The sequence below is a fragment of the Pseudonaja textilis genome, chromosome Z, assembly GCF_049901715.1.
Source record: "Pseudonaja textilis isolate UNSWEBS1 chromosome Z, rPseTex1.2, whole genome shotgun sequence".
Classification (NCBI taxonomy): Eukaryota; Metazoa; Chordata; class Lepidosauria; order Squamata; family Elapidae; genus Pseudonaja; species Pseudonaja textilis.
In genome coordinates this window covers 58,127,781-58,146,997 of record NC_142008.1, presented here as the reverse complement: position 1 = coordinate 58,146,997, position 19,217 = coordinate 58,127,781, and the positions used below count along the sequence as shown (strand labels likewise).

General features: G+C 42.2%; 1 pseudogene; it reads left to right on the top strand.

Moving 5' to 3' along the window:
- The first annotated feature begins 3,000 nt into the window (after positions 1-3,000).
- LOC148124023 (E3 SUMO-protein ligase KIAA1586 pseudogene) lies at positions 3,001-5,243 on the top strand (annotated as a pseudogene).
- The last annotated feature ends 13,974 nt before the right edge of the window (positions 5,244-19,217 follow it).

Below are 19,217 nucleotides of genomic sequence, written 5' to 3'. Positions count from 1 at the left end.
CTGCCCTTTCCCCTCTCCCCTCGCTACCTCATGTTGTTCACAGTGCAAGCGACGCAAGCCTTGTGTTCCTGCAGGCCATGGGGATGGCGCAGCCTTGTGTTCCCATGCAGCCTGGATTAATTGCTTTGTGGGTGACATTTCTCTGAAGACCATCAAAATTTTCTTGCGGACCACCAGTAGTCCCTGGCCCACTGGTTGGGAACCACTGGTCTAATGGGGAGGAGGTAAAGTCTTGGCTTGATTATTTCCAATATACAAAATCCATACCTTTTAGATAGATATCCATAGGCATACTTTCCACATACCTTCCAGATAGGAAGATAGGTATCCATAGGCATTCATACCTTCCAGAGCTACCCAGTTTAGAGTGTCACTTTTGAGATCCTTCAGATAAGCCATTTCAGTTATTTCACTTAATACTTCCTTTTCTGAGGTTCCATTTCCTCTCCACCAACTGTTGTTATTCCATACAGTCAAGCAACTCATGTCTCCTACTGCTACTCTTTCATCATTCTTCTTTTTCTCATAACACACTCTATCTTACACCCAATAAAACATCCACAATTAATGCAATGAGAACAACAACAACATCCACAAACACAATTACAAAACCAACACATCTGGGAGGGTGCACAATGGCATCTGCTCAGTTATAGTCTCCTTCAGCTGAGGAAAGAGCGTAGGCAACCATTCTGCTCTGAATAGAAAAAACAAAAGTTAATCCAAGAGTGAATATTACCCCTCCTACAGGTAAAAGGATTGTCCACCAGTCCATTCAGTTTTTCGGATTGTCAGCTTCAGTGGATCTCCTTGGTGAGATTCCACTTTCCACGCCTTTGGGGCTGGCATGGGCCCTTTCACCTTCAAATAATGGGTCCACCCTCTTTCCTGTGTTTGCACTGCTGTTTCAGTTGTTAGCAATATGAAAAATGGTCCTTCCCAAGTTGGAGTCAGTTTTTCGTCCCTCCAGGCTTTTATTAGTATCCACTGTCCAGCTTTGTAATGATGCACAGCAAAGTTCAAGGATGATGTTTGTGGAAGAATGCCCTTCTGTCATAAAAGAGAAAAACATCTGGACAGTTCTTGAACATATTTTCTGATCATTTTGTCTTTTAATACAATTCTTGGTAGACCTTCCCTCCCCATATATGGTATCCCAAACATTTCAAATGGTGATATTCCCACATCTTTTCTAGGTTGAGTTTGTATTCTCAATAGGACTTAAAGAAAGACATTTAGTCCATAGTATATATTTCCAATATTAATTTGATCTAACAATACTCTTGACACCACTGTTGCTGTAGCATTACTAAAGGGAAAAGCTTCAACTCACCCTGTGAGGTAATCTACTATGACCAATAAATATACTGCTCAAAAAAATAAAGGGAACACTTAAACAACACAATGTAACTCCAGGTCAATCACACTTCTGTGAAATCAAACTGTCCACTTAGGTAGCAACACTGATTGACAATCAATTTCACATGCTGTTGTGCAAATGGAATAGACAACAGGTGGAAAGCGTAGGCAGTTAGCAAGGCATCCCCAATAAAGGAGTGGTTCTGCAGGTGTGACCATAGACCACTTCTCAGTTCCTATGCTTTCTGGCTGATGGTTTGGTCACTTTTGAATGTTGGCGGTGCTTTCACTCTAGTGGTAACATGAGACGGAATCTACAACCCACACAAGTGGCTCAGGTAGTGCAGCTTATCCAGGATTGCACATCAATGCAAGCTGTGGCAAGAAGGTTTGTTGTGTCTGTCAGCGTAGTGTCCAGAGCATGGAGGTGCTACCAGGAGACAGGCCAGTACATCAGGAGATGTGGAGGAGGCGTAGGAGGGCAACAACCCAGCATCAGGACTGCTACCTCCACCTTTGTGCAAGGAGGGACAGGAGGAGCACTGCCAGAGCCCTTCAAAATGACCTCTGGCAGGCCACAAATGTGCATGTGGCTGCTCAAATGGTCAGAAACAGACTCCATGAGGGTGGTATGAGGGCCCGGCGTCCACAGGTGGGGGTTCTGCTTACAGCCCAATGCTGTGCAGGATGTTTGGCATTTGCCAGAGAACACCAAGATTGGCAAATTCGCCATTGGCGCCCTGTGCTCTTCACAGATGAAAGCAGGTTCACACTGAGCACATGTGACAGACGTGACAGGGTCTGGAGACACTGCCTGCATTTTGCTGTCTGCAACATCCTCCAGCATGACTGGTTTGGCAGTGGATCAGTAATGGTGTGGAGTGGCATTTCTTTAGGGGCCGCACAGCCCTCCATGTGCTCGCCAGAGGTAGCCTGACTGCCGTTAGGTACTGAGATGAGATCCTCAGACCCCTTGTGAGACCATACGCTGGTGCGGTTGGCCCTGGGTTCCTCCTAAAGCAAGACAATGCTAGACCTCATGTGGCTGGAGTGTGTCAGCAGTTCCTGCAAGATGAAGGCATTGATACTATGGACTGGCCTGTCCATTCCCCAGACTTGAATCCAATTGAGCACATCTGGGACATCATGTCTCGTTCCATCCACCAATGTCACGTTGCACCACAGACTGTCCAGGAGTTGGGTGATGCTTTAGTCCAGGTGTGGGAGGAGATCCCTCAGGAGACCATCCGCCAGCTCATCAGGAGCATGCCCAGGCATTGTAGGGAGATCATACAGGCACATGGAGGTCACACACACACTACTGAGCCTCATTTTGACTTGTTTTAAGGACATTTCATCAAAGTTGGATCAGCCTGTAGTGTTTTTTTCCACTTTAATTTTGAGTGTAACTCCAAATCCAGACCTCCATGGGTTGCTAAATTTGATTTCCATTGATAATTTTTGTGTGATTTTGTTGTCAGCACATTCAACTATGTACTGGTAGTGCCAAAAATCAGTGGAGATCAAACTGGTTATCTCTGATGAGCTGCTGCTGGGCCAGCCTGCCCACCCAGGCTCCCATACTGACCTTTATTCCCTGCTTTTAAAGTGCAGCTGCTTTGCACGGCACAGCAGATTGGCATGTGTCAGCTGGTGAAGCTACAGGGGGAGTGCAGGATTGCAGGAGGTGAGTAGGAAAGCCTCTGCGCATGCGCAAAGCATATGTTTGGCACATGCATGTGTGCAAAGTATACTTTCATGCGCAAAGCACGCCCACCAACCTACGCTTATTGAACCAATGGTAAACTACTTTGAAACCAACCACTGGCCCCTAGGATTAGCTGCAACCCCTGAGGGCATATCCAATGGGTCTAAAGAGGGGGAGGGAATGAGTCTCAAGAGAGGAGAGGGGCGTAGTAATAGAAATGAAATGTATAAAATGTATTGTTTTTGGAATCTAAAGGTGTGGTTCTTGGCTCAAACTTCACATTGAGGTCAGCTGAGATCCTACTGCTCTTTGCAAATAGCTCTTTTTCTTTTATGCTTTGATTTAAGCTTAAAATAAGATCTCTGTGTTTTCACCGATCCAAGTTCTTGTTGGCTGGAGTTATTTCCAACAGAAGGGATCATGGAGTCCAATCTCCTGCTCAGGCAGGAAACCCTGTACCATTTGTACATTACAAATTGTCCATAGCAATGGATGAAAACAGACTGTACAATGTTGGGTGAAAAAAGAATCCTTCTGTTACCTATAGTCCTCAACTTATAACCACAATCGAGTCCAAAGTACATCATTGTTTTATTTATTTTTTCGCAGTAGCCTAACAGGATGAAAAGGCAACATAGTTTGGCCAATTTCTTCAGTAAGAAAACAAGATTGGAAACAGGAGTGGAAGAGTCACAACAACCTCAACCACTCCAGCTTGGAGAAAGCAGCACAAGCACAGAAGTACTTCCAATAACTCAGACATTGCAAATAATCTCTCTGACTGCTAGACATTGCAGCAGTATACCAATTTTAGGGATGGACTGGCAGTTTCTGTCCAGAATATTGCAGCATAAATTCAGTGCCAGAAAAGTAAACACAGATGGCTGAGGCTTCATTTAACTTCTTTGTAAACATATGAAGTAAATTTTACAATACCAGTTGTAGATTTCTCCAGCATGGAGCAAACTCAAACAGAAGCAGACATGTTACAGATTCAGAACAGAACTCTAGTTTTCAGCAAGCAAGTTAGTTTCTCTTTCACTTTAGAGCTGAGCACAGAACAGAGATAAACCTGATAAACCCAGATTCTCTCTAAATTTCAGCCCTCAATTCAGCTCTCATTGGCTGACCTTGTTACTAAGCTCTACTCCAGTTCATGAATATACTCTGACAGTTTAAAAAAAATAGGTTGCAAGTATTGCAAAAAATTTGACATTAGAGCAGCAGAAAAAAGCATTGACAGGCAAGCTAAGGAATGGAAACATTTCAAACTAGAGGCTGCGGGGAAAAATAAAGAGGTACATCAGGCCTCTCTTAGGGAAAAGATGAAAGAGCACTTCTTATCCAAAGCTCACATCTCCTGCACAGAGAAGTTTAAGTAGTGTGAGCAGAATGCAATTAATAAATGACTGGACAAGATGACAGAAAAATATTTAGGTAGTACTTGTCGAGTATTCAATATACTTTATGACCTGGCCCAAAGAGCAAAACCATTTTCTGACGTAGAAGGTGAGATACAATTGCAAATTAAAAATTGAGTAGATCTGGGAATAGGATTGCAGTCAAATAAAACTGCAATGAAAATAGTTGATTTCATTGCAAAAGACATTAGGAAACAATTATTTACTAAAATTATTGAAAAAAAATCAGAAAATATGTTTAATTATTGATGAAGCCTCAATGATATCTTGTAAACAAGTTCTTATACTTTACTTAAAAATTGAGGATCCAGTTTTCTCACCAACAATTTTCCTTAAGCTAGTTGAATTGGAAAAACAAGATGCAGAGACAATATGTTCTTCAGTTATGGAAAGTTTAAGTAATGTTGGGTTTACTAAGAACTATCTAGAGAAATATTTAATGGGATTTTGCTCTGGTGGTGCCAGTTATTCTTGGGAGAAAATCTGGGGTGAGCACTAGGATAGCCAAAGACTTTCCAAACATTATAATATGGCACTGCTTAAACCATCATCTCCAACTTGTTTTAGATGACTCCATAAAGGAAATAAAACAAGTAAATCATTTAAAAGTATTTATTGATAAGACATATGCTATTTGTCACCAATCCAATAAGAACCAAATTGAACTTAACAAAATATCCGAAGAACTTGAGATTATAAAGATTGGTAGAGCTTTTGGACCAAGATGGGCTGCCTGTAGTTTAAGGTCACTCTAGTTGTGTGGCATGCTTATCCAGTGCTGCACCAGTTTTTTTGTTCAATTAAAAAATATTAAGCCTGGCCATCTTGAAAACACATATTTTCTCATTGATTTGGCCTTGATGATTGATGTCCTAACTCAGTGGTTCCCAAACTTTTTCAGTCCACCGCCCCCTTGGTGCTACAAACTTATCCTCAGTGCCCCCCACCCAGGGGCAGGATTCAAATTTATGTGGGTGTGGCCTAATTTGAGGGCATGCCCTGCTGGTACATGACTGGATGGGCATGGCTTGCTGGTCACGTGACTGGGTGGGCATGGTTTCGTGACTGGCAAACCAAGTACAAGTGGTCCTCACTTAATGGCAGGTTGCTTAGCAAGTGTTCTAATTTATGACTGGCCTCCCCAGAGCTACTTGACCTGTTTTTGGAGTTTTGACAGCCATGCGCACACACACACACACACACACACACACACACACACACACACTCACACTCCCTTCTAACCCAGCTGGTTGAACTAGATATCTCATTCACTTTCTCCTCCCTCCCTTTCTCTTTCTTTCTCTCTCTCTCTCTCTCTCTCTCTCTCTCTCTTTCTTTCTTTCTTTCATTTTGGTGATGGTGGATATGTCGACTAAAATGGCTCAATTTATTCTGTGTGGAGGTCTTCCATCGGCCAAGATAATGGCTCAATTGTTTATCTCCCATGTTTTCCAGTTGCATGGGTTACCAGACTGCATGGTATCACATCAGGGGGTACAATTTACAGCACGCTTCTGGCAGACCCTACTTGTGAAACTGCAGGTTCAGGTGTGTCTGTCATCTGCTCATCACCCTGAAACTGATGGGGGGACAGAGAGAGTGAATGCTATTTTAGAGCAGTACCTCCACTGTTTCAGCAATACTCAACAAGACAATTGGGTGGAAGTGCTGCCGGTGGCAGAATTCGCTTATAACAATGCTCAACATGCATCCACCCGTGTGTCCCCTTTCTTTGCTAACTATGGGTTCCATCCACGACTTTTCCCTTTAGCCCTGTCTGATTCCCCAGTTCCGGCAGTGGATACATTTTTGCAGGAGTTAAAAGCCGTGCACCACATGGTCCATGATCAACTAGAAAGAACCAAGGAAGACTATAAATGGTTTGCAGACCGACATCATCGTGATGTTCCACCTTCAGAGGTCGGTGATTGGGTTTGGCTCTTTTCTCGATATTTACCAACGACGCGACCATCGAAAAAGCTCAATCACCGTTACTTGGGACCTTTTCCGGTTGAGGCAGTGATCAATCCTGTGGCTTATCATCTCTCCCTACCGTGGACCATGTGTATCCATCCTATTTTTCATTGTTCCCTGTTAGTCCCTGCCTCGGCCGACAGTCCACATAGACGGTCCGCTCCATCACTGCCGCCCCAATAACCCCTCTGGGAGAGGCGGAGTACGAAGTGGATAGCATCCAAGATTCACGCCAGTTGCAGGGCTGATTTCAGTATTTGGTGGCATGGAAAGGTTATGGACCAGAGGACTTCACCTGGGTCGATGCCACTGATGTTCATGCTCCTCATTTGGTCCAGGACTTTCACGCTTGGTTTCCTCAATGTCCTCGTCCATCTGGTCCCGGGGCAGGGGGCCCTGCAGGGGGGATAGTGTCACATCCCTGGTGGAGACCAACTCTGAGGAAGAGGAGGAACAGCCAACACCGAGTGGGAGTGTGGCTCCAGAGGTGGTGGAGGAGGCTGGGGAAGGGCAGAGGCTGGCTGAGCAGTCAGAGGAGGATCCAGGCCCATCACCTATCCATCCTAGGTCACACAGGGAGGAGGGGATCAGGGAAAAGTGAGGTCTACTCGAGGAGATTAACATGATCCTCCTCGTGGCTTGCAGGTGGGAGGTATGTATATAAGTTTGCAACTGCACAGTTAGAATTTGCAGGAGTCAATTTAGTGTTCACCTTGAAGGAGGTTTGTTTTTGCTGGCGTTCTTCCCATGGACTTTTCTCAGTTATTTTCCTGGAATTTATGATTAGTTATCTTGGCTTGCTTCGGAACTCTCATCAATGCGGTTTGTTTTGGTTGTTTTGTTTGCCTCATTATTTCCTTCTGTGACTTTGAACAGTGCCTAATAAAACAGTGAAGTTAAGTTGAAGGCCTTTTGGACTTTAATATATGTTTTGGGTTTTGGGTTATTTTGAGAGACTACGGGTCATCACATCTGGTTTGAAAAGAGTTACAGTTGCAGTGGGGGGTTTAGTAGAAACCTGCTTTTTAAAACCAAATACAAGTAGTCCTTGCTTAGTGGCTGGTTGCTTGGCATGTGTCCTAATATTTATGACTGACCTCCCCAGAGCTACTTGACCTGTTTTGGAGTTTTGACAGACATGCACACACATACACACACATTCCCTTCTAACCCTGCTGGAGCAGGTCATTGGACTAGAATCGGCAAACCATCTCTGATTAGATTCTAGTAGTGAATAGAATCTAATCAGAGATGCTTTGCTGATTCTTGTTCATTTGTTTTATGTCCAAACAGAGCGGTGCACCAAATCAATGGGGTGAGCCTGAGAGAAGGAAAGAGAGAGAGAAAAGAGAGAAGGAAGAAAAGGGAAAAGGGAAAGAAAGGGACAAAGAAAGAGTGGGGGATGGATGGATGGAGAGAGAGAGAGAGAGAGAGACAGACAGACAGAGACAGAGAAAGAGACAGAGAGACCTGATGCATCAGATTGAAATGAGGTCTAGTTTCATGGATTTTTTTGATGGCAGCCGCGCATTCACGTGCTGCAGCTCAGTGCTCTTCGACTTGGCGTTTTTTATGGATGTTTTTGTGTGGATTATCTTGTATTGTGAATACCTCCTGTGGGGTGAACATACTCTACAGCAATTGTGAGCTTGCGAAGATTGGACTGCAGTGTAAACAAGGGATAACAGCTAAGTTTGTTTGGAAACATAACATACCGTCAGAGATTGCAAGGCTCCCTGGTTCTCTGTGGATTGTGGCTCCAGTGAAAAGGAAAAGAAGACGAAGAGAAAGGGGCAAGAAAAGAGGCTGCAGGGCTGGTGTTTTGTACAGGCTGCAAAAACAAACGAAGTGGCTACCGCTCCCAAGCCTCTTTCTGACTAATGCTAGATCCGTGGTAAATAAGATGGATGATTTAAGGCTACAGGTCTCTTCAAGTAAGTTCGTGAAAAGCTGTTGTGTGTTGCTAATCACCGAAACCTGGTTGAACCCCACTATTCCAGACATTGTTATTGAGATGGACGGTTTTTTATTACATCGTCTGGATAGAGACAGAAATGTGGGGAAGTGTAGAGGAGATGGAGTGTGCATGTTTGTTAAAGAGACTTGGTGTAAAAACTCAGAGATTATAACACGTCACTGCTCTTTGGAGCTGGAATATCTGTCTGTTAGATGCAGACCCTTCTACCTTCCATGGGAATTCAGCATTGTTATTATTCTTGCTGTTTACATTCTGCCAGACGCAAATGCAGATTTGGCTCTGGGCTTCCTGGATGATGAAATTGGCAACTTGCAAAGCAAATTTCCAGATGCTGTATTCATTATTGCAGGAGATTTTAATCGTGTAGATCTTCGTGTGGTCCTCCCTAAATTCTATCAATATATAAGGTGTGCAACTAGGGGATCGAACACCTTGGATAAGGTCTACACGAATATTGTAAATGGATACAGGGTATTACAACTACCACATCTGGGCCAGTCAGATCACTTGTCTCTGCTTTTAGCCCCAGAGTATATTCCTCTGAGAAAACAGGTGGGGTCGGTAGTCAAGACGGTGAAAAGCTGGCCAGAGGGAGCAATGGAGCAGCTAAAGGACTGCTTCGAACGCACAAACTGGGAAGTTTTTGATCATCCTGATCTCAACGAACACACGGCTGCAGTGCTAGGGTATATGGCACACTGTATTGATACTGTCACAGTGGATAAACGAATCCGGGTGTATCCTAATCAAAAACCTTGGATGACCGGGAAGGTTAGATGCTTGTTGTACGCAAGAAATAAGGCTTTTAAGTCTGGGAATGATCTAGATTATAGTGCTGCAAGAACAAACTTGAAGAGAGGTATTAAGCAAGCTAAGGCCGAATATAAGAGGAGAATTGAAGACTGCTTTCTCAGTAATAACATGAGGCAGGTTTGGCAGGGGGTTCAACAACTAACTGAACTATAAAGCAAAAAGGTCTCTTTGGATGGTAGTGCGGCGGTGGTTGAGGAGTTGAACAATTTTTTTGCTCGATTTGAGATTCATCAAACTGAAACTGTCCCTTTGCCATCATTTACTCAGCAGAGCCTCCCCTTCATTGTGAATGAGCAGGATGTGAGGCAGACAATGAAGGCGGTTAATTCCAGAAAGTCAGCTGGGCCCGACTCAATTCCTGGTCGTATGGTAAAGATTGTGCTGATCAGCTAGCTGGGGTGTGGACTGAAATTTTTAACCGATCCTTGACACAAAGTGTGGTTCCTGTGTGTCTCAAGGCTTCCACCATCGTTCCACTGCCTAAAAAGTTGCCCACAAATGGTCCTAGCGACTATGGGCGTGGCACTAACTTCTATCTTAATGAAGTGCTTTGAGAAGCTAGTTCGAAATTATATTATCTCCTGCCTTCCTGATTCCTTTGATGGGCTTCAGTTTGCTTACAAAGAAAATAGATCAACCGAGGATGCAATTATTACTGTGCTTCACATGGCCTTATCCCATTTGGAAACACCGGGAATTATGTAAGAATGTTGTTCGTAGATTTTAGTTCTGCTTTCAATACCATCATACCGCACAGATTAATAGCCAAGCTCAAAGATCTAGATTTTCCAGATTCTATTTGTTTATGGATATTGGATTTTTTAACAAATCGCCCACAAAGAGTTGAACTGAATGATTATATTTCTACTGTCAAGACACTTAGCATTGGCACTCCGCAAGGTTGTGTCCTTAGTCCACTACTGTTCTCCATTTATTCATCTGATTGCACAAATAAACATCCCAACAATAAGATAATAAAATTTGCAGATGATACTACGCTTGTAGGACTTATTTCTGGGGATGATGAGTCTGCATATCGGGATGAGGTATTACAGCTATCCCACTGGTGCAAAAATAATAATCTTCTATTTAACATTAAGAAGACCAAGGAGGTGATAGTGGACTATAGGAAAAAAAGAGCAGACATTCAGCCACTGTATATAGAGGGAGTTCGTGTGGAACAGGTGGTTGAATGTAAGTATCTCGGGACCATCATTACAAATGACCTGACCTGGAGTGCAAACACCACTGCTTTAATTAAGAAGGCACAACAACGGTTGTATTTACTAAGGATTCTTAGGAAACAACAACTGGCTGAGAGTCTACTGACTACCTTCTATCAGAGTTCAATTGAGAGTATATTATCTTACTGTCTCTGTGTATGGTTCTCGAGCTGCACAGTGGCAGAGAAAAAGGCAATTCAGAGGGTGATTAAGATGGCCCAAAACATCATTGGCTGCTCACTCCCCTCTTTGGAAGAACTGTATAGGAATAGATGTAAGAGGAAGATATTTAATATATTGAATGACTCCTCTCATCCGGGACATCAGCTCTTTGAACTATTACCATCGAGAAGGAGATTCAGGGTATTAAGAACAAGGACGACTAGATTTAAGAACAGTTTTTATCCAAGGGCAGTTTTGAGTTTGAATGCAGGGTCATAAGATTTTTGTGGAATTTAATGGCTGAGAGTAATGGGGTATTTACATTTTTAAATTGTATAGAGATTATTGTATGGTTTGTTGTGTTTAGTTTTATTTTTCTTTCAATGGTGTTGTCCAGTTTTACTTGTGGAAGAGCACCTCATTTCGTTGCACCCGCTTGCGAGTGTAATGACAAATAAATTCTTATGTCTTATGTCTTATGTCTTGTTTAGAGGCCCTTTCCCACATTGAAACATCGTTGCCAGCATCTTTGCCAGCACATTGAAACATCTTTGTCTTCTATTAATTAAAGGTTTTGTGGACGAAACATGGCCAAGACTATCAGGAAGCTCTCACATTTTATTGAGGCTTAAACAGGATCAATTGGACCATACTTCCACCCTAAAAAATTACTTTTCCCCAATGTATTACAGTGCCAATTCTGAAGAAAGCAAAACAAAAATGTACTGGAAAATTACAAGAACACACATAAACACACACTCCCTTCTAACCCAGCTGGAGCAGGTGATTGGACTAGAATAGATATCTCATTATATTTCTCCTCTCTCCCTCCCTCCTTTATTTCTTTTTCTTTCTGTCCCTTCCTTCCATCCCCCTTTCTTTGTCTGTCCCATTTTGTTTCTGTCCCTTTTCTCTTTCTTTTCTTTTTCTCTCTCTCTCTTTCCCTCTTTCAGGTTCACCCCATTGACTGCTGCATGCTCTGTTGCAAGGGGTTTAATGGGGTGAGCCTGTGGGGCCTTGCCTTGAACGCAGCAGCAGCGGGACGTTTGAAAAGGAGAGCAAAGCCACTCTGGCTTTCCTTCCCTTTTCAAACATCCTGCTGCCACTGCGTTCAAGGCAGGCACGTCGGGAAAGCGGAGGAAAGCGAGAGTGGTTTTGCTCTCCTTTTCGAACATTCCACCACCGCTGCATTCAAGGCAGGCATGTCAGGAAAGTGGAGGAAATCCAGAAGGCACGTCGGGAAAGCAGAAGAAAGCCAGAGTGGCTTTGTTCCCCTTTCAAACATCCCGCTGCTGTTGCATTTGAGGCAAGGCCCCACAGGCTCACCCAATTGACTGCTGCACACTCCAATGCAAGGGGCTCAATGGGATGACCTGCGGGGCCTCGCATTGAATGCAGCAGCGGTGGGACATTTGAAAAGGAGAGCAAAGCCGCTCTGGCTTTCCTCCACTTCCACCGCCGCTGTATTCGAGGCAGGCACGTCGGGAAAGTAGAGGAAAGCTGGAGTGGGCTTGCAGAGTGTAACTCACCTAGATCAGACGGAGGTAGGCAGGCAGGGTGGGCTGGCTGGCTGGCTGATGCTGGTAGTGATGGCGGGCGGGAAAATGGGAAATGAGCGCACATGCGCTACAAAAGGAGTGACTGGGCGGGGCGGGCGGGAAATGCTGTCAGCAATTGTTGCCCATGCGCACAATGTCACACATACACAATAAGGAATGACAGCAGAAAATGGAGGAATGGGTAGAGGAGGCAGGGCCAGCCAGGGGCCCTTTTTGCCAATTTTTCAATCTACTGGAATGGTAGCAACCGGTTCTTGCAAACTGGTAAAATCTCACTTCTGAATTGTGCCCTGCGAGGGGCCTTCCTCCAGCACCCCCCTGCCACCTCTTAGTGCCCCCCTGCCAGCCCCCTTGCCTCTTACCCCTAAGGCATCTCACCGCCCTCCAGGGGGCAGTATCGCCCACTTTGGGAACCACTGTCCTAACTGAAATACTTCTTTCTATTTCACTGCAAGCAAGAAATATAGATATTATAAAGGCTGAAAAACTTGTGGTAAGATCAATTTAATCATTTGAAATGCTTACAAAGGAAAAGGGTGCATATGAAAAACCGATGGATTAATTACTTAAATTAACCTTTAAAAATATATATTTTGTACAAAATCATCGATTTGTTGCACTTCCTCGTGAAAGCCTTGTAAAAAGCATTGTAACTAACTTGAAAAGATTGATGGATTGAGAACATTTAAAAACTGGCTGCCAATTGAAAGACACTGATCAATTAAAATTTCTAAATTATTTGGAGCCTGATTACTGGAACATTGAAGAAGTGGTTCCATGGAAAGCAGCTGAAGAACAACTGGTTGCATTTGCTGAAATTTTACATTATGAAATTAATATTAATGATTATCATGATTTCATAGAAAATGTGTTAAAAGATTTGGAGAAATATGCAATTCCTTGCAGCATTAAAAAGGATAAAAAGGAGATATTGTCAGGACTATTGACTATTCAACAGAAGTGGGAAGGGGTTTCTCGCAGATGAACATAATATGTTCAGAGAGCAGAAGTCGTCTAATGGTTTCCAATGTAACAAACCTGCTGACTATCAATCTAATTGGCCTACCTCTGCAAGAATGGGACCCTGTTTCTATAGTAAAAAAACGATTATGGGCACATCACACAGCTGATGATGCTTGTGTCAACAAAAGAAAACTGCAAGTGAAGACACCAATGAAAAAGCAATTTGACAACAGTTTTATTGTTTTTTATAAAGTTTTATGGTATGTAATAGTTTTTTATTAATATTTTAAAACTTTGATGTAACAAAATCTAGTTTTGTGTACCTTTTTTATTATTTAAGCATTAAAGGCATGAAATAATAAACTACCTTTTATTTTGGTATATCTTTTTTTACACTTAAAACAGTTATTAGAGCAAAGAAGTGATGTTGAGTTGGCCACACCCAGCCAGTCATGTGACCACCAAGCCATGCCCTCCCAGTCATGTGACCACCAAGCCATGCCCACAAATTAGGCCACGCCCACAGAGCCAGTTGTTAAGAAATTTGAATCCCATCCCTGTACGTAGACCTCAAGTTCCTGAATATCTCAGGCAGCATGTTGCACTCCACATATCTTAAATTTGCTGAGGTTGAAAAATACTGGTCTAGAGACTACTGAAACATCAAAGGAAAACAAATAATGAAATTCTTTATTCGTAACTGTCAACCTACGGTGGGCCCATAAGCACTAACACTATATAAAAATAGGTGGTATACTAGATATGATGGATGAAGATAAAACAGCCAAAATGACCATGATTGTGCAATCAAAGCACAATCTCTTTTTATGTATAAAGTGGAGACAAGGATTCAATTGTATGGGTGCAGCCACCATCTTGACTTTTTTTTTATGCCTCCCAGGGATATCCCTGTGACGGGCTATTGATGCAAAATTAGTTTATTGCAAAAATCAGTTCCAGGTCACTTTCAGCTCAGCAATTCTTTCCACAATAGGCCTTCTAATTCAGCTCAGGTATTATTTGTCACTTTCTCAGCTAAAGCTGGAATTAAAACCATGGCTGAGCATGGATATAGTGCCATATTTTTCTTTAAAAATCTCATAATACCAATTTCTACAGGTAGAATTCTTTTATATCCAATGTAGTTCAGTAGGCCAGAAAGATTAGTATTTATCTCTTACTCAGCTATTGCACTCAGTGAATGCTTTGTTCATGTCTTTACAGAATTATTTTTCTTCTTTCTTAATGGTGCCTCTGAGTCAGAGCTGAGGACTGTCTGGGCTTGTCCCTTGAGTTTCCTTGGCAAGATTTCTTCAAAGTAATTTTTCATATCCTTCTTCCTAGGGCTGGCAGACAATCTGGCCTAAAGTCATCCAGCTGGCTTCATGCCTAAGCAGAAGTAGAACTTACTATGTTTTTCTTTCTAGCCTGATCCCTAAAACATTACACCAAATAGTTTCTTTGGGGAAGGGTAAAATTAGGAGAAGCTGCTATGGATGTTCCTTTGAGGTCTCAGAGAAAAGATTTAAATAAGACTTTCCCAGCAAAGACACTGCTCTTACTGAAGCTTATCTTTTGAATAAATAAATGATAAATGATAACTTTCATCACTGTGCCTCCCCATAATTAGTTGTTTCCTATGCATTTGTATGGCTGAAGTAATCCTAAATCAGACCTTAGCTGAAGTCTGTCACCATTAAAAAAAATGGCTTGCTTCTTTTGCAGCCAGAGCAATTGTTTATTTTATTTGAACTTTTAAAGTTTTCAGCATCAATAGTTCATAATCCCCATTGTTTGTCAAATGTCAACTGGATATCATTTGTTCCAATCCATTAGGTATTGTAGAAAGTTAGCAGCCACCCCTCTCCTAGAAGAATGAAATTTTCTTGGAAATATTAAAAAGGCAGAATATTTTACCTAAAAGAGAAATAGAAATCTTAAGGGACACAGAAACTTAGCCCCAATAGATATTTTGGTGCCAGCTTATCTACAGGACAAAAGTCTGGGCCTTCATCCTCAGGACATCATAGGATTAGCCTCACTCAAAACCCAGACCAAGACAAAGCCATAAGCCATAAAAGGAATTTCCCAAGGCCCCTTTCATTACATCAGTCAGCAAGATTCAACCAAGCCTGGGACTCAAGACAACTTACATGGCTTACAACTTACAACCTGCATGGCTTCCTGGGAGCCTGGCAATCAGTCAGAATACATTTCTTGCCACAGGAAAAGGAAGCAAGTTTAAAGCCCAACAGAAGGTAAAAAGCTCTCTCCCTCTCCCACCTGTGTGCTCATTTTTTTGCCCAGGTCTTCAAAAAAACCATGTGGGCCTGTCCACCATTAAACCATCCTTCCAAGCAAGCTCCATGTTTCCAGTGTCTTTCTTCCTGCTTGAAACTGAACCCAGATGGATATTTCTTCCAACAGTATACAGTGTATTAAAAATAAAGTATGGTGCAATTCCACGTGTCTTTGTTATGAAACACTTCAATCACCATTTCAATTACCAAAAGCAGCTGTGGCATTTATAGGCATTGCAAACAACAACTTAAAGCAGTCACAGTTGAAATATTCATTGAAATAATACATTGTATCATGATTACAATTAAAGGGGAGAAAAGGAAGCACATCTTTGTCTTTGAATTGAAGTATGGCATTTGCAGCTTATTTATTATTCAGTGGAACTTACTTTCTAGAAAGTATATGTCCAGATGGCATTTCCTGTTCATGCTAACTGATCAAGATGGCGGCAATGGCGGAAGCATAGTTACATCGCAGGGAGTTAAAAGAAGAGAAAACTTGGAGACTTCCCGTGGGGGAGACCAGGTGGAGTAGGCAGAAAAAGAACAGTCTCCATTCTTTGAGCCTGATTGTCTCATGTTTGGGACCCTTAGGGGATGCGGTAAGCCTGGAGAGCAAATCAGACTAGAGGGGAAGTCCGGGGGGCAGTGAGGTGAAAGGTGATCACCCACTTCAATGAAGGGAAACCCCTACAACCTAGCGTGAAAACATCTGTCATTGCGAGATGGTAGACCTGAGGCCATGACAAACCACAGATGAGGAAGCAGAAAATTATTTAACAGACTGTGTTAAGCGAAAACTCATTCCCAATACCAAAACAGAAGTAAAATTCCTGAGAAGCTATGTCCTAGACCATAAGTTGGCAAGATAAGAAAGCTCTGGCAGGAGGAAATCCCCAAGAAAGCAAGCGGTGATTTGGCAAGAGGAGCTGTGAATCAGCAAAATAGTGACAGCGAAGAGATTGACAGTGGGACAGAAAGTTTGCTGTAAAAGTAAGCAAGAAAAAAGACTTTAAGAAGAGAAGAATTAATTCGGAGGAAATCAGAGGAAAAAATCAAACTCTGAAGGTCTTGGAGTGTGGAGAACGAGGACAAAGAAAGAGAAAGTAGAGTGCGGGTGAGAGAAAATGAAATGGCGGCTTGAGAGTGGTGAGTTGGCTGACTGAAGTTAGAAAGTGAATTGGAGAGGGACCGAGAAGTGGGCACTGCTGGAGACAAAAATGAAAGGATTAAGCGGGGAAGGCGATCAGTATTGGTGCAGAGAGAAGGGGAGATTGGCGTTTCAGATAGGCAACAGGAAAAGACAATCGGAGAGTGTTGGAGAAAGAGCTGGGTGGCCCAGGCAAACAGTGAAAGAAGGAAGAAAAAGGTATGTGGATTGTGGACTGGAGCTAGCGAAGCAGAAGAAGAACCAAGTTAGGGTTGGAGATATGCTGGAACGGTGAAGCATTTTGCACACAAAGATGGAGGGGAATTGATAGGCAAGAGTGGCAACAGCAAGCAGAAGGAGTTGAGAGGCTGGAAAACGGATTGTAAGCTGGCAAGCAGAGACAGTTTAAGTGAATATTTCTGTGAGAAGAAAGGACTAGACTGAAAAGAAGGGGGAAGAAACGAGAGAAACAAGCGAGGAAGGTGACTGGAGTTAGAGTGGAGAGAGACAGAAACTGGCATACTGACAGGTGGTGAAAGAAGGAGACTGGAGAGTGTTGGAAAAGGAGATTGGTGGAACAGGCAGATGGTGAAAGGAGGAGGAGGAAGGAAAACGGATGGTAAATGGTGGATTGTAAATGAATTGTGAGTAGAGATAGAAAAGGAGTGAATAGGAGGGAGAAGTAAGAGGAAAAAACTGATATTTTGAAGAAATTGAAGGAGGCAGAGAAGTGGAGCAGGGAGATGATTGGAAAGGTACCTGTGGACTAGATAAGTAAATAGTTAGGATTGTTAAAGAACTAGATTAACCCACAGAGTATATAATAAGCAATATATTGGATTTAAAATATTTTTTTAGTGATCTTTATTTAGAAAACCTGATTGTGTGATGAAACTAACATGTAGATTCATATAGATTTATATAATATAGATTTATTTATTTAAGAGTTGCAACCAGATTTTGATTAATAGAAGATAATATATATTTGGATAAGCAACAAAGTATTGGTGGATAGGGGAAAATAGTCAATAAGAAAATATATTTATATTAAACTTGGGAAGATATATTACAGTTTAATAGTTAAATTTTGGTTGTTGTGAAGAAAAGAATGGTCGTGTGGGTGGATTGGATCAGAGGTTTCAGAAATATGACTAGTACTACAGTTACAACTTTGAAATCCGGAAAGAAAATAACATTGAATTCGACATTGGCAGCACTTTTTACATCAGGCCAAAGATCGATAGAGGGAATGTTGAATATGGAAAAGCAGACTGTAACGATAAATGCACAAACTATGCAAAATACATTACTGTCTATTCAGGAAACAATGTTAAAAATGCAGGAGACGATGTTAAAAAATCACGCTGACCAGAAAGGGAATATTAATAAGCTGGACTATAAAGTAGAAACTATACAACAAACAATGGAGAAAAATGAACGAAGAATAAAAGTGATGGAAACTAGGTCAGAGCAGATGGGAAAAAAAATAGAATTGGTAGACAAAAAATGGGTGACTGTAAATAGGGAATTGGAAGAGCAGATTTCCCATCTAGAGATGGACAAGGCATCGTTCTACTTGCGGTTGTAGAGGAAAAGGAAGAAGACCTGGGCACAATTATGGCCAACTTGATAACAGGAGCCTTGCAATGGGGTAGGCAGGAAATTGTTTATGAGATAGATGAAGCCTACTGCATACATACCAGCTATGCTAGACAACACAAATTACTATGAGAAGTACATATAAGTTTGCTAGAAAATGAATGCAGGACATTACATATAAAATTACGAGGGAAGAACCACTTATATACAAAGTCAAATAAATTCAAACATTAAAGCAAATTCCTAAAAAGGTAAGAGAAATAAGGAGAGACTATTGATTTTTAGCACAACAGCTAAATAAGAGAAATATATTGTTCAGATGGCTGATACCAGAGAGGATGCTGATATCCTGGCAGGAGAGGAAGATTAGAGTAGACACGTTGGACAAAGCGAGAGAATTCTGTGACCAATTAGTAGGGGAGGAAGAAGAAAGTAGTAGGGAAGAATTGGAATCCAGGAGTCAGGAAGATCAACCACAAGAGATAAGAGAGGTGGAGAAGGAAGGAGGTAGTACATAAAGACAGGAACAAAAAGGAACAGTAGGAAGAGAATTAAGGATAAGACCACAAAGGGATTATAGAATAAATAGAAGACAGAGACCAAATCACCGATAAGAAAATGGATAGAGAAATTCAGCTAATATCTAAAAATGTAAATGGGTAAATTCTCCAGCTAAAAGAAATCAAATATTAAAAAGGCTACTCAAAGAAAAAATAGATATTGTTTGCCTAGAGGAAGTCTATATAAAAGATCAACATAGGGACTGTTTAGAATTCCCCAGACTAGGGAAGTTATATACCGCCTTAGCAAAAAAACAAACGGGGATAGCAGCAGAGGTGGAATTCTACCCGTTCTGTCCAGTTCTATAGAACCAGTTGTTATGATTCTTTGCAGTTTGGAGAACCGGCAAATTGTGCCCCTGGCTGGCCCTACCCCTCTCCATCATCCCCGCCCCTCCTTGCTCTCACAAACAACTGATGGGCAGCGGGGTGGGGAGCTGGTCCTGGA